Raw genomic sequence first — 15,887 nt, forward strand, 5'->3', positions numbered from 1 at the left:
GTAATAAAACAAACACTTAAATGTGTCTTTTTAGATGTTTTCTTTCCACTAGTATGAAAGAAGACAATTAATGTGGTTCAGATAACATAATATTTTGAATTTCTGTTGATTAAATCAATCACCTTTATTGAATTAACTCAAATTTTTAATTTCAATGAACTCAAAATTTTAAGGCAACCAGGTAACTTACTTAAGTTAAACCAACAATTCTTTTTTTACAGTACAAAAAACAATGGTTTTGCCTGTAATGTCTTGCCTTAAAACATGATAGATTTTGCAAAATGCGATAAGACAGAAAATATATATTGTGAATTAAGCACATATAAAGTGTTTAAAGTATAAATCTCACACAATAATATTACATTTATGCTTAAAACAAGAGAAAAAAAAAATGCTAATGGGGTAAAATAAACTAATTCAAGATATCTTCTCTAAAAACAAGTTTAGCCAAGCCTGGTAAGCTACACTTCCTTATTTGCCAAAATCAATGGAAAATCTCAAATTATGTCCCAGTTCTTTGCAGGAATTTCAGTGACCTAATTACAAAAGCTAAGCTAGCAGATATAATCAAGCTGTTAGCAACAATTTGGTAAATATTCTGGCAAATAACTCTCAAAACTATGACAGCAAGAGCACAAGGCATTTTGACACTGTGCTCATAGTTGGGGGCGCATTTGCATGGCTTCCTTTTGCTGTCGAGATGTGTGTCACACAGCTGTGTTCTCTCAGCGTGTGTGCGTCGCGTTTGTGCTTCACCGCTAACCGATACCCACTGCCAACTGAAACTCTGCGGCCATTCGTAGCCACATGCTAAGATATCACTTCTCTTTTCTGTCACATTATTTGAAATGCTCTCAATTCACGACATTAAAGACTGTGGTGCTTGATACGCGCTCATTTAAATCTACAACTTTGCTAAAATTAAAAATGAAACTTTTGTTTTATGTTTTACATAATATACAGTTAAAAATGAAAATGTGCAGTTGTTAGCATAAATGTATTTTTATTAGTGTAACTAATGAAAGATTTATTTAATAATATGACATACTTTCTTCGATTTGAACAAGACTGTGCTAGTTAATAAATAAATAAATAGTTGATAAATAATTTTATAAATTTGAGTTGAAATAATTTTACTTTGTAAGAATAATAAAAATGCACAATGATATGAGGCACAAAACTGGTACAGATATGTAGGAAATTAATATAGTTTAACGTTTGTTAAATCTGTATCTGACCAATCAGAATCAAGTATTCTAGAAAGCTATAGGTTTCAAAAACATTTAAGAATCTTTCCATCCCCAAAATGTGCAGCAAAATCAAAGTCTAACAACAAGAATATGAAGTGAATTTTAATGCCAAACCAGACTGTGTATGATTTGCCAAGAGTAAATGCACACTTGCCCTGCTGTTAGCGGTTCATGGCTTAGACACGGACCTGTGATCGATATTCTTAAGTGTTTTTGTCAGGCTGCCCGACGTGGAGAAGAGATCTTGCCAGTTGGTTGGCTCTGACATCAGAGCAAGTCTCACGGTGTAGGCTGATCTCTCAGCTCTTGGCAGCGTGTACGGGACTGCGCTCTCACGCAGCAGGTGAGTGACCTGAAGAAAGCAGGTGGCCATTTCTTCCTCTGATCCTTTGAATTACACCCTGAAGCTTAATATTTGATCTTGGTGGTTTGTTCAAATCCTTAACCTTAAGTATGAGCAAACGTAATCATGCAAGACTCTAATAAGAGGTTTTTCTAATGGATTGAGATGTTGTTCTACAGTTGACAGGGAGGTTTAGACGTAAAGACAAAGACTAGAAAGATCAGGAGTCGGATTCACAAAATATTCTCTCTTTTTTTTTGGCATGGTAATGGATATGACAATATTGATATGTTTGGTCTTGGAGGAATAGATCTACTACTCTGCTGCTGTTGTTTAATATGAATTGCTACAGCCAATACATAAACAACATGCTGTGCTGTAAGTAAGACATGCTGCTGCTGTACAATATAGCATACATGAATTACCTGTAGTAGATCTATACAGGTGGAGCTGGGGAAGGCGGAGGGTTTCTGAAAGCACACCGCACTGCTACAGCAAATGCTGGCCAAGTATGAGCAGCAAGCTCATTGGCTACTGATACAGCAGGAACCAATCAGTTGTGCCCTATAGAGAATGATGTGATTGCAAGCAGATTGAATTAGGGACCTCAACCATCTAGAGTTTCATGACTTTGTATGAAAATTTGAATTTTTGAGAAGTTAAGAATAACCTCTTAAATTTAGAATAAACTCTAACTTGTCTTAAATCCCCAAAGGTATGATTTTTAATGAATTTATTGGGTAGTTTAAATTAACATTTATACAACAATTTATACAATGGTCTGTCTGAATAATTGATTCTGATTGGTTGGAAGGTGTGCATTAAAACTGTCAGTTAAAAAAGTCAGTTTAATCGCCATTCTATTTTAAATGCTGCTTTCACTGAAGTGAACACACACACTGTTTTTGAAGGAATTAAACTCACATTTTCATTGTTAGTAGAAAGAGATGCAGGTAATTTTTACCCTTCGTGTCAAATAGTGGACTGCAAACATCAATGACAGCTTTAATATTTCACTGCTGACAAATGAGCATGGTATAACTAGGATAAGTCACGTTTAGCTGTGCATTAAATGATTTGAATGCACTCTGCTTCATGTTATTTTAGTAATCTGCAGGCAGTGCAAAAAGACGGCCAAGATGTTTTTCATCGAGTCGTTATTTTGTTCTTAAAGGATTAGTTCACTTCCGAATTAAAATTTCCTGATAATTTACTCACCCCCATGTCATCCAAGATGTTTATGTCTTTCGTTCTTCAAGTTATTGAGGAAAACATTCCAGGATTTTTCTCCATATGGTGGACTTCACTGGGGTACAGCGGGTTGAAGGTCCAAATTGCAGTTTCAATGTAGCTTCAAAGGGCTCTACACGATCCCAGACGAGGAATAAGGGTCTTATCTACCGAAACGATCTGTCACTTTCTAAAAAAATAAAAATTATATACTTTTTAACCACAAATGCTCATCTTGGACTGCTCTGTGATGTGCCACGCATTATGTTATCACATTGGAAAGATCAAACGCCCTTTACAAAAAAAAAAAAAAAAAAAGGTAAAACAACGATGTTGGATGATTTTTTTGAAGTTGGAGGAGAAAATGAGATGGAGTTTTCCGCCCTACCACGGTACTTCCGCCTACCGCCTACGTCACACGTGACCTTTCCAACATGATGACGTAATGCGTGGCGCATCGCAGAGCAGTGCAATACGAGCATTTGTGGTTTTTAGATAATGAAAGATCATTTCACTAGATAAGACCCTTATTCCTCGTCTGGGATCGGGTGCTTTGAAGCTACACTGAAACTGAAATTTGGACCTTCAACCCGTTGTACCCCACTGAAGTCCACTATATGGAGAAAAATCCTGGAATGTTTTCCTCAAAAACCTTAATTTCTTTTCTTAAGACAAACATAAATATCTTGGATGACATGGGGGTGAGTAAATGATCAGGAAATTTTAATTCTGAAGTGCACTAATCCTTTAAGAAGTAAAAAAAAAAATGTTCTTGAGTAATTCTTAAGAATATTTCAAGAAGTGACCTTGCAAACTTCTTAGAACTTAACTTAGGAAATGTCCTAACTTCTTTCTTAAGAAGATTTTCATGAATCAGGCCCTTACTAGATCTGTTTATCTCACACAGTGTCTGCATCATTCGAATTGGATTTGATCTCGCAGTGGCGGCCTGGAGGTCTGGGTGTGGGTGTTTACAGCAGCATGGGAACGATCTCAGGGGGAGGAAGTGACGTGGAAGCTAGGGAGCATTGTAAACCAAACCAGGATGACGGCAGCCCGACAACAGCCACCTCAAACTCCCCCTCACAGACTTCCTCTTCCAAATATACTGCACGTGTAAATGGAGCAGAACCAAAAATACAATTATGAACTTTTTACCTCAAACAACAAAAAGCAGTTGCTAAACTTGATAGCTCATCACAACCGAAGCAAACATTGTTTACATTACGAGAGACAAATCTGGGGTGTTGTGGGATTTGCGACTTCTAAAAGATCAATATTTTATTTAATTGACAGCTCTCTACGCAGATCACACTCTGTGACTTCAAATGCAGAATAGAGATGCAGATGCTCATTTTGAAAGTAAACCTCATTGTGGGAATTGGCAGAAAAAAAATCTGACACATAATCAAAGAACAAACTTACATGAGTGGAGCAACATCGTCAGGCCTAAAAAAGGCCGCAAACATGCAAGTTTGCGACAACCAAACATGGATTACACCTCTGTAATTTTGAGGATGGAGAAAATTTGAGGGTTTTGGCTACACTCTGTGCTATATTCAAGCAAGACGGCATGAGATTATCACTCTATATCACAGCCTTGAGGGTCTTAAAGGGATAGTTCACCAAAAAAAAAAAGAGAATTCGGTCAACATTTACTCACCCTAATGTTGGTCATAACCTGTCAGACTTATTCTTCTGAGGAACACAATGGGTTCCGAACAACATTTGACCCCCTTGACTTTCATTGTATGTTGTGTTCCACTGAATAAAGAAAGACAAGTTTTTACCAACATGAGGGTGAGTAAATGATGACAGGATTTTTATTTTTGGGTGAACTATCCCTTGCTTTTCAACAGTTACTACAAATTAATCAATTTATTAATTATAACTCTTCTGACAACCTTGTCACTGTAAAAATTGATTGTTGGTTTAACTTAAAAAAGTAAGTTACCTGCTTGCCTTAAAATTTTGAGTTCATTGAAATTAAAAATTTGAGTTAATACAATGAATGAGATTGGTTTAATCAACAGATACTCAAAATATTATGTTATCTGAACCACATTTATTATCTAAGTTGATCTGACAAAAGAAAAAAAGTTGATAAAAAAATCAAGACAATTATGTTTTACAGTGTGACATATAAACTAAGAATAATACTTGCATGCTGCAGTTACTTGTAAACAGGTATTTCACATCATAGCTGGTGCTATATTATATTTTAGCACTGTATAGACCAATTGGACTCCAGAAATGAAACTTTACAGTTTATGGACACACAAAGTATTCCGCTGTCAAGATTTGTCGGTAGCTGTCCTTGATCAGCTGGACTTTTGTAAGACCTCAGGAGGTCAAGAATGTCCATTTGTCATTTGGAAGACACCTGGCTTGGGATTCTTGCTGAAGACACTGTTTGAAACCTGTCTGTGTACAGATGTCATATAATAGCCAAGTCCAAAAGATGGACAGACTGAACCAGGAGCTCAAGAAACCTGCTGACTATCCAGTTAATGGGAATAACTAGACAGGATTCCAGTGGCGTTACAGTGGATGCAGTATCTGTTACCTCAGAGCCGACAAGTCACATTTTAAATACTTTAACTAACCTCACTCTAAACTATGAACACATGATCCACTAAAAATATCCCCCAACGCACGCGTCGAGCTGATTAATGCTATATACGGCCCACCGTACAAAGAGATCTCTGTGCAAAACCTACTCACTGGAGGATGCAACACAGTGAATTGAGCATTTTACACCAGTGACAAAGATAGATTACGTGACGGGGAAAAAACCTGATTTTTTTTTTTTTTTTTTGTAGCAAAATCAAGTTGTGCCAAAAAACTGCTTTGAGAGCAAGATCAGCAAAACCACAGACCAGGAGAGCTTAGGTTTCATTTATACATTTGTCTAGGGTTAAAACAAGGTTGATTATGCATAGTGCAAATTCTTCATTTACAATTAATCCATAATATATATATATATATATATACACACACACACACACACAGTCAAACCAAAATTTATTCAGACACCTTGAACATTTCATTCATTCATACAGTTTATTCACTATAGTTAAAAAAATGGTAATAAAATATGACAAGATCTCAGAGTTAAACTGTGTCAGAAAAAAATTATATTAATTATGTCAGATAACATTAAAGCAAAACATGGTCAGGTCAAAGTGTCTGAATAATTTTTGGTTCCAAATTTTTAGCAATTTTACTGGTAGTCTACTGTATGAAGAATTTTTGGGTATAATATGTCACAGTTTACTTTATTTTGCTACCCTCACTTACATAAATGAACTATAGTGTCCTGCACCCACTATGTACACCCACGTATATAATATAAGATGTAAGATAAATTATATAATATAAGATTTTTAATGTTTTTTAAAAGAAGTCTTTTCTGCTCACCAAGGCTTTCTTTATTTGATCAAAAATACAGTAAAAACAGTAAAATTATGAAATATTATTGCAATTAAATATAACTGGTTTCTATTTGAATATATTTTAAAATGTAATTTATTTCTGTGATCAAAGCTGAATTTTCAGCATATTTACTCCAGTCTTCAGTGTCACATGATCCTTCAGAAATCATTCTAATATGCTGATCTGCTCAAGAAACCTTTCTTATTTTTTCCTATTTAGAAATTTATCGTGAAAATATTAACGAGTCTGCATAAAAAAGCATGGCTTTCATATAATGACACTGAACATTTTTTCAAATGTCTTCATTCAGGAGTTATAATCAGCACAGCTGTTTTTCGAGAACGATGATGGTGACATACTTTTGTGGTTTTGCTGCATTTCACTCAGTGGCTAATGAAGAAAACCAAAGAAAGTGCCATGGAGGTCTGACCAGCACCCAGACCACCCAGCAGGATAACCTACACAACTCATATACTGAGTGCACTCGTCTCCATATATGCTGCTACTAGCTGTTAATACCACAATTGCAACTTCATCCCATCAAGCCCTTTATGAAACTGCTGGTTATTTCTTATTATGACAAACCGAGATCATTAAAATCATCTACAGGCCTGAGGTTTTTGGATGGTTAGCTTTTTAAAAATACATCAACGTTAGTTTTGCTTACAATATTTATTAATTACCCTCTAACCATCAAGTGACTTCTCGCACAGCTTGTGTTAATGAAAACACATTGGCTGTTGTCATAATTTATTGCTGTTAAGTTGTCATCATTCACCGGTAACTAATGCAATCACACGTCAGGTTTATAGTTTCCTGATGGCAATAAACAGTTGAAGTGTGTGCCATTCTTTGAGAGGCACATCTCAGAGTCTCAGTGCATGGCACACGTTTCCTGTTTGTGTACAAGTATTTCACCTCGCTCTTCTCTATAAGAGCACTAAAGCATCAAGAATCGGTTCATTCTCGCAGCACTTTCCATACTAAGAACATGCATACATGAACACTTTCACAAAAAGGGCACAATGAATGTTATTAAGCACAGGGAGGAGCATTAGGCTTTCCTGGATCACATTTTGCCCTTTGGCCATTATTATTGTACAAGCACCAATGGAAAGCACTTCTCTCAACTAAACTGCTGCCGTTTCACCCAGGGAAGCCCATCCTGGATATTCTGGGTTAACTGTAAAGCCATTAGGTTCAGTAAGCGCTGCCATATAAAATAACTTGTTTACAGTTCTCCAATTACCCAAGCAGGGTATAAATAGAGATGCTATTCGCATAATTACACCATTTTGGAAAAGTTGTTTGTTTAGTGTTACCTAAACCACTCCAGACAACATTTAAATTATATTTAAAAAACATTAAAAAAAATTAGAAAAGCCAATGCACAACTCCAAATAAGATTTAAAAAAAAAATCTAATTCTGTTTTATTACTTGTTATACTACTGTAAAAAATAAATAAATATATAAAAAAAAATGCTTTATCACAACATTTTCTCTTTCGTAAAATCAACTTAGATAATTAATGTAGTTCAGATGACATAATATTTTGAGTTTCTGTTGATTAAACCAAATCGCCTTCATTGTTTAACTCAATTTTTTTAATTTCAATGAACTCAAAATTTTAAAGTAACCAGGTAACTTACTTTCTTAAGTTAAACCAACAATTCTTTTTTACAGTTCTTTTTTGGCATCTATGGTTCCATGAAGATCATTTAACATCTATGGAACCTTTACATTACACAAAAGGTTCTTTAGAATATTCTTTAAATGATTATTTTCTTTGCACTAAGAAAACTGTTCAACCCAAAATGGTATTTCTATGAGATCGCTATGGAAGAAGGGGGGGAAGAAAAAAACTTTTGGAACCTTTATTTAGTGTATTATTTTCTATTCTATTACTTTTTAACTATACTATTCTAACATATAATATTACTTAAACTATTCTGTACTTCATTAGTATTACCTGTGAAACCATTCTATTCTATACTAGTGTATATCGCATTCTATTCTATATTACACTAGTTCTGCATATACTATTGTACTGCTTATTAAACCATAATATTCTATTCAAAACTAAAATTAATTGTACTATTCTATTTTATTAATCCAACATTTTTTTTTTTTTTTTTTTTTAAACAAAAGCGTCTAGTTGTGACATTTCAACTTACTTTGTAATGCATGAGTGTGTCAGGTCCAGAAAGCGTGCGCGCGCTGGTGTTAATGATCAGACACGCGCTGGTCCAGAACTCCTCACGCGCTCTTCCAAATCCAGAACCGCGTCAAAGCGCTTCATGTGCGCGTCAATGTAAGAATGATCACAGAACTCCGCGTCTCTCATTGGCTTTGACACACGCAGCGATGGAAAGCGTCTTTTAAATACCAGGAAAAAACAACTGAAGATGTCCAGAGTTATCCTGGATAGACCAGTAGTGTTTGAGATCTCCTCTAGTTTACTGACACGATCCTCACGAGCGTCTGTTCGTCACACAGGAGAGAGAATCATTCTCTCCCTCTCTTTGTAAAGGGGGCGGGTCTATCGCGTACAGTAACTCACACTAGTCTACACTGCGAGCGCGTGACGCGACGCGTCCTACTAAAACGCTCTTATTTTAATCCCCAAAACGTTCTAGTCTGTTGCGTCGCGTCGAGTGTACAGACGAGAGAGCTCAAGCGGATAAACGTTTTCAATTAGTCCACTTAAGTGGAAATCTGTTTTCATTTTGTCCAGTTATTTGAAAGGACACTTAGTGTACTGAAAGTACTTAGCTATTTCTCTGCGACTTTAATCTTTTCTCTAAAATAAAATAAATATGAAAATGTAAACTGTAAAAAAGTAACAAATATGTTTGAAGAAAATAAAAATGTATCATTCTTACCAATCACTTGCTCATAACCTTTAGTTTCAACTTCACTGTATTCTCCCTCTGAATCTTCACTGCTTTTGTGTCTCCATCAAATGGGTTTTTGAGGCTTTCAGGTCCTTCGTTTTGGCACCTAGAAAAATGAAATATTAATCAAATTATATGAATTAGTTATTAGTCTGTGGATAATTAGTGAACATCAGAAATGCACATTATAACGCATCAGTGAAGTTTAGAAACTGGCGGCAGAAACATACTTGACTCATTACCGCGCACTAGTGGCGAGTTTGTGTATTACACATCAATACACACTTACCATATATCCTTCAATAACCATAACAGCTCTATCAGAGGGCTTGTGTATTTGTTCATTCAGCTGAGACAGAGTCTGTTAAAGATTTTTTTTTTTTTTTTTTAAAGTTTAGTTTATCTCGATAACTGAGCATTAGGGAGAGAGCGGAAACAGAGTTCAACCACTCTCGTCCAAGAAAAGCTATATGCGTGTTTTAATAGACACAGAACACTGACAACCCTTTACCTTTCCAACACTTTTCCTGGCAGGGCACTAATGCTGACACTCACAAAGGAACATGGGCACTCTCAGGGGCCGTGTTTTTCATTGAACAATTTCCCCCAGAGCTGCCAAGTGCGGGTAAGGGTAAAACCTCCATGTGAAGTTTAGCAATACTTCGAGCTTAATCTTAAGTGTCTGTGAAGCTTTTAGGATTTTGCAATTGTTTTTGTTTTCTAAGATCCGTGCATTTCCATGATAGGCTTGATAAATTTATATCAAGATGAAAACGAGTAACAGAACAAAGAGAGATGCAGCACACTTTAAAGTCACCATGAAACCAAAATTGACAGGTCTTGTTTTTTTATGGAATATTACAGTGTTTATTATAAATTATTTATCTGTGCACACTTTTTTCATGTGGGTAGACTTTAATTAAAATAGCTTCCCCTCCCTCTTGCAGCGACATCTCTTCTCTTCTCTGATGATGTGTTTATACTGGCATGAGGGCGGGGCAACCTGTCACTCAAATGAGATTCACCAATAGCAAACCACAATCATCCAATCAAATCAACATGGACAAAATAAAGTCCCGCTCTACATTTTATCTTGTTCCAGAAACCGTTTAACTCGGATATATGCCACAATAGGTAAGAAAAGACTATCACAACTTCCATTTTCATGCCAACTTTAACTGCTTTACAAAAAGATAAAATAAGCTTTTCTTTCAGAAACAAGGTTTCTGTTTCAAAGCAAATAACAGGTTTGCACTAAAAAGACGATTACCTGTACTTTAAACCTTTTTGGACAAAGTGAATATTTTTGAAGGTGTCTTTCTGTATTTATTGACTAAAACATAACCATAACAGAAGAAAGGAAAAATTCAAAAAAGGTTTTGAATGATCTGAGTAACGAATGACTGAATTCCTTTAAAATTAAGTTTCCTGTAAAGTACCTGTGTTTTTTTTTTTTTTTTTTGTACAGATGACAACATTTTCAAAACAATCCACGAAAATCCACACGAATCCACAAGGATCCATGAAAACAACTAAAACGCTGTATTTTGCCGCCAGGCCAGTAGTTGGCGATGTCATTTTGTAAAGAAACGCTATGCGGCAAAAAAGTTTTCCATTTTTAGTTGAAAACGGTGTTGTGTAAACAGCCCCTCATTTTATTGTTACATGCTTTGGCTCTGTTTAGTTTCATTTTTTTTAGGGGCTGTTTACATGACACAGTTTTCCACTAAAAATGGAAAACATATTATGTGTTTTGGCCATTCATTTACATGACAACCGAGTTTTAGGGGCCTGAAAACGCAAACTTTTCAATGTGCAAGTTTTTGACATTATTGTCTATGTGTAAACTACAAAAATGTGAATATGTGAAAACGGTTACATTATGTGCATGCATATTACATGTTCAGTCTATAGGCACATAGTGTTTGTTTAGTGACATCGCCAACTACTGGCCTGGCGGCAGAATACAGCGTTTTTAGTTGTTTTTGCGGATCCATGTGAATGGGGATAATTTTGACAACATTATCATTTGTACGCAAAAAACTTTTTAGTACATCATTGTCGACCTTAGTTTCCTCAGTTCATTGTTCCGTGTCATAGGCTATTCGAATTATGTGGTTGTGTTGTATATTTGCTGTTTCTCCTGAGATTTGTCATTAAAGACTGCTATTTTGGATTTCCCTCTTTGTTGTACACTATAACTACTAAAACCACACAGCAACTGTGCTGCAAAATGATTTAACGCAGTTACACAGGACTTGTTAATAAGGATCTCAGGCTATTCGTGTGACAGAGAGCCATTTAGTTGTTTGCATTGTAGCTGAGCTCACGGCTAGACACCTGTAATCCACAACATATAAGCCCGAATACAGAAAACATGTTTTCTATTGTTATAGCTCACACTCTGGTTTCACTGGGGGAGTCCTTGCGTGCAAAACTCGCTTCAAATCATGCCGCATTATGTGGCACACCTGACGAGTTCTCAGGCACTGATGTCTCTAAACCTGCCTTAAAGGCATATCATCTATGAGTATGTCACATAACCTGATACCTATGCTTATGATAAATATATCTCATATTACACTACATCATACAAAACTGTTACATTACGATGTTGCATGAAAACCCAATGAAGTACACAGCATCAAGCAAAAAGAAAAATGAATAAATCAATTTGAGACCTTAATACTCCAAAACTACCAAATCACATTTATATTAAAGAAAAACACAAGTAATACAGTATTTTTTGATGTTTATCATGTTATTTAGGGAAAAAAAGTCATGTTAAAAAATAATATAATATATTTTATAATATATATAGGCTATAGGCATACATTTCATTTTAAATAATCCTTTGTTTTCAAATATTTAAAGTGAATTAATTGCAAGCAATTAATGAATCCTTAAATAAATATGTATCACAACATGTAATCTGTCTTCTGATTTTGGCCATTGAAAAACCCATGATGCATTTTTATTAAAAAAATGATCATCATCATCTTCATATTTATTAAAATAGCAGACACTTATTCAAAGTGCTTCAACAAATATGGAAATGCGCCTTTTATCAAAACACAATATTCTATTAAAACAACCAAGCTACACACTCTACTATACTCAAAGTACAAACTCATGCAGTAAAAACTGAGCATGGAGCAGCTGAACATGCAAATCTTGCTGCATTGACGTTCAACATCAAAAGTGGGTCAGTTTGCTCTTCCTCCTCTCCAACACATTCAGCTTTTTTAGAGCATCAACCATCGGGACAACCAGAGAGTCTAAAGTGTATAAACAATGGCTCAAATGCTCACACTCACTACATAAGGATAGCATTATCACGGCGTCTTGTTTTGAAACTAAAGCCGTAAGCGGAGAAGGCTGCAGTGGTTGTGGGCAGGAATCGGTGGTTTTGTGGGCACCTCAAATGCCCTTGATGTGCCTTTCATTATCTCAAACACTCTTGATGGATTCCCTACAGCTGTGGCCTCTAGAGAAAGAAATGAGGGGATCTAGCGCCAGCGATGAGCATTAATGCCCGTTCACACTATGAATGATAACTATAACGATAACTATATTGGCGTCCACACCAGTGGACGATTTCATTCTGTTTAGTATAAGTGCGCATAAGTTTTGCCGTCTGCCGCTTTAAATGCTCGAGCTCGTTAAAGCAGGATGGATTCTGATTGGCTGTCAATTTTTTATCGTTCATCAGCTGAAAAAAATCATTCTAAAAGTGATTCCAACGATATCGTTTCTCATTGCTGTTATAGTTATAGTTGTAGTTTGAACTCTGCTATTCTTTTATATTCAGAACGATTTTTAGAACAATATCGTAATCATTATCTTTGAGGCCCGATCACACCAAGAACGATAACTATAAAGATAACTATACACTGTAAAAAAGAATTGTTGGTTTAACTTAAAAAAGTAAGTAAGTTACCTAGTTGCCTTAAAAATTTGAGTTCATTGAAATTAAAAATTTGAATACAATGAAGGCGATTGGTTTAATCAACAGAAACTCAAAATATTACGTTATCTGAACCACATTAATTATTTAAGTTGATTTGACAAAAGAAAAAATGTTGTGATAACAAATCATGAAATTTTTTTACAATGTAACGACAACTATATTAGCATCCACACGAGCGGACGATATCGTTAGCGCATGTTGCCGTCTTTTGTCGTCTATACCACTTTAAATCCTCAAGCTCTTTAAAGCAGGCTGTCCGTGTTCATAAGCTGGAAAAAAAAATGTTTCTGAAAATGATTCCAGTGATATCGTTTCTCGGTACCGTTATCGTTATAAGGGCCTTTCGCACTGGATAGTTATAGGAACTTATATATATAGGAACTATACTCCAGGGCGGTTCCCATACAACTAATATTCCCCTAGGGCCATTTTCCTGGTTGCATTTGCACCGGAAGTAGGAACTCTGAAGTGACGTAACATGGCTGTCATTTAAGTGTGGCATCAACCAACATCAACAACTGGAGAATGGAGGTTGCCGTAATCTGAGCTGTGTTTTTGTTGTGTAGTGGGATTTGTGATAATGGAAATAGAATGTAGATGTATAAGTTATGCGATGGAAAGAGCAAAAAGGAGGGCTAACGGACTATTTTTCGCTTGGTCCCTTCAAAGTCGCGTTGTATTTCCTCGTGGAGTTTGTTCGTGGAGTAAACTGTGCGCGTTTACGCGCCTTTTTAAAAATGGCAGGTGCCGTTTCGTTTGGCATACGTTCGACCGATTAACGTACACTTGCGTCGCTGGTAGTTCTTATTGTGCTGGGTTAGACCCTACTCTGAAATAGGAGCTACTTTAATTCCCCACAAAACGCATCCTTAGAACTAAATTCATTCCCAATTCCTGCAGTGCGAACACACTAAAAAAGTGGGTACTTCCGCCGGAACTATGAAAAGATTTTCATATAGGTGCAAAAGCCCTTATAGTTGTATTGTTGACGTTTTCTGTTATAATTACAATGATATTTATAATATCGTTATCATAGTTATTGTCCTTGGTGCGAACAGGCCTTTAGCCTCGGAACCTGTGCACACTTACTGTATTTAATCCAAATTTCAACACATCTTCATCTTTTTATTCCAATGTTATGTACAGTGTCACCAAACAAAATCAATTTTAAATATATAGTGGCTTGATAAAGTCCTCAAAATGTCAGACAAAGACAGCCACGGTTGATGTCAAAGCTTTTTGTCATAAAAGGAGCCGTAAACAAGCTTGACTCAATATTAGTCAACGTGACCAGCTCACATATTCATCTCCTAGACAAACATATCTATTTACGAAGGCAAACTATGTCCCGAAAAAAAGCCCACCTCTCTAAATTTGTATCTCTCTATTTCTATTCTCAGGTCTGCATTCCCCAAACGAGACGTGTTGAAACACCGTGTCACACTAGCACCGGCGCTTTATTGACTTATGTTCGCCACAGACACGTCACTTTTTCGCCAACATCAATTGTTCGATTTAGATACTTTTTGGTCACTTACCAGTCCGATAATGTTCTTCTCCAGGAAGGTCAACCCTCCAGCACCTGCTGTGGGTCAGTCTTTGTAGAAAAAGAAAAAAGATTGTTAATATGTCAAAAAAAGGCTAAGGAAAAAGTAATCAAGCCAGACCAGCTGGCTTTGAAGAGAAACCCAAAATTGGGTTGTGTTTGGTTCAGATCTCGATCCACAGTGAAGGGGAGATGGCATCCTCACCCTAACCGCACCCAACAAGGACATACACACTCACACACATAAGCGCATGTATGCGTGATCGTTCAGTGCGAGCGTCTGGCAGGGCCCCTCTCACCTGCTCCCGTCAGTCTCGTGTATATTTAGAAGAAAGTATCACTGTCATGCAGACCTCTGTTGGCCTTGGCACAAGTGCCCAGGATTATTGCCCCTTCAAGAAGATATTGCAGCTTTTCATGCAGATTAATTTAATTTAGATGAAATTCAATTTGTATTTGACAGGACAAGAGCATGCTGTTCTTGGGCAAGCAACATCTCTGTAGTCAAATAGGTGAAGCTCACAGCAGTGTTGTTTTAGTATTATTACTATTATAGTTTATGTTACACTCTGAAAAATGCTGGGTTAAAAACAACTCAAGTTGGGTTGGGTTGATTGAGTTGTTTTAGCCCAGCGGTTGGGTTAAATGTTCGCCCAACATGCTGGGCAGTTAACCCAACTATTGTTTAAAAATGACTGTATGGCTGGCTTAAAATGAACTTAAAAATAGGTTGGAAAATCAGACACGTAATTAGAGGCAACAATAATAATCAAAAGGTGAACATTTATTAATAAGCAATTTAATAAATGCTTATTGCTTAATTATTATTCATTAAACTTATTAATAAATGTTCATTTATTAAACATATTAATAAATGTTCATTTCCAACATACTTTGGGCTCATTTTAAGCGAGCAAAATACAGTATTTTTTACACAATAGTTGAGGTAAATAAAAACATTTTCAACCCAACTTGGCTTAATTTTAAAGTTTTAGTCATTTTGTTGTGTTTTGTCAGTTTTTTATTATCTATATATTGTCTTTATTGAGTTTTAGCTTGTAGTTTATTTAGTTTTAGTTATTTTAGTACTTCAACTTCAATTAAACAAAAATGAGAAAAGTTGCTTTGGCAACTTGCTTAAAATTTTATTTTATTTTATTTTATTTTATTTTATTTTATTTCAGTTCATGTTTATTTTATTTGAAGTAATGAAAATGT

General features: G+C 35.8%; 1 protein-coding gene across 6 annotated transcripts in view; it reads right to left on the bottom strand.

Annotated features, from left to right (window-relative positions):
* The window catches only part of mef2ca (myocyte enhancer factor 2ca), a 47,570-nt gene extending 32,661 nt beyond the window's left edge, over positions 1 to 14,909 (bottom strand). For 2 of the 6 annotated variants that reach the window (XM_048181110.1, XM_048181111.1), the window contains exons 1-2: positions 14,662 to 14,907; positions 9,142 to 9,259 (exon numbers count right to left, since the gene is read on the bottom strand). The gene's annotated coding sequence lies outside the window, so the exon portion shown is untranslated. Of the gene's footprint in view, positions 1 to 2,018; positions 2,082 to 4,486; positions 4,588 to 8,433; positions 9,083 to 9,141; positions 9,260 to 14,661 lie in introns of those variants that run through there. The other 4 variants (XM_048181106.1, XM_048181109.1, XM_048181107.1 and 1 more) reach the window with 4 other exon arrangements.
* Positions 14,910 to 15,887: the final 978 nt, after the last annotated feature.

This window comes from Megalobrama amblycephala, linkage group LG2 (genome assembly GCF_018812025.1).
Source record: "Megalobrama amblycephala isolate DHTTF-2021 linkage group LG2, ASM1881202v1, whole genome shotgun sequence".
NCBI classification, from domain to species: domain Eukaryota; kingdom Metazoa; phylum Chordata; class Actinopteri; order Cypriniformes; family Xenocyprididae; genus Megalobrama; species Megalobrama amblycephala.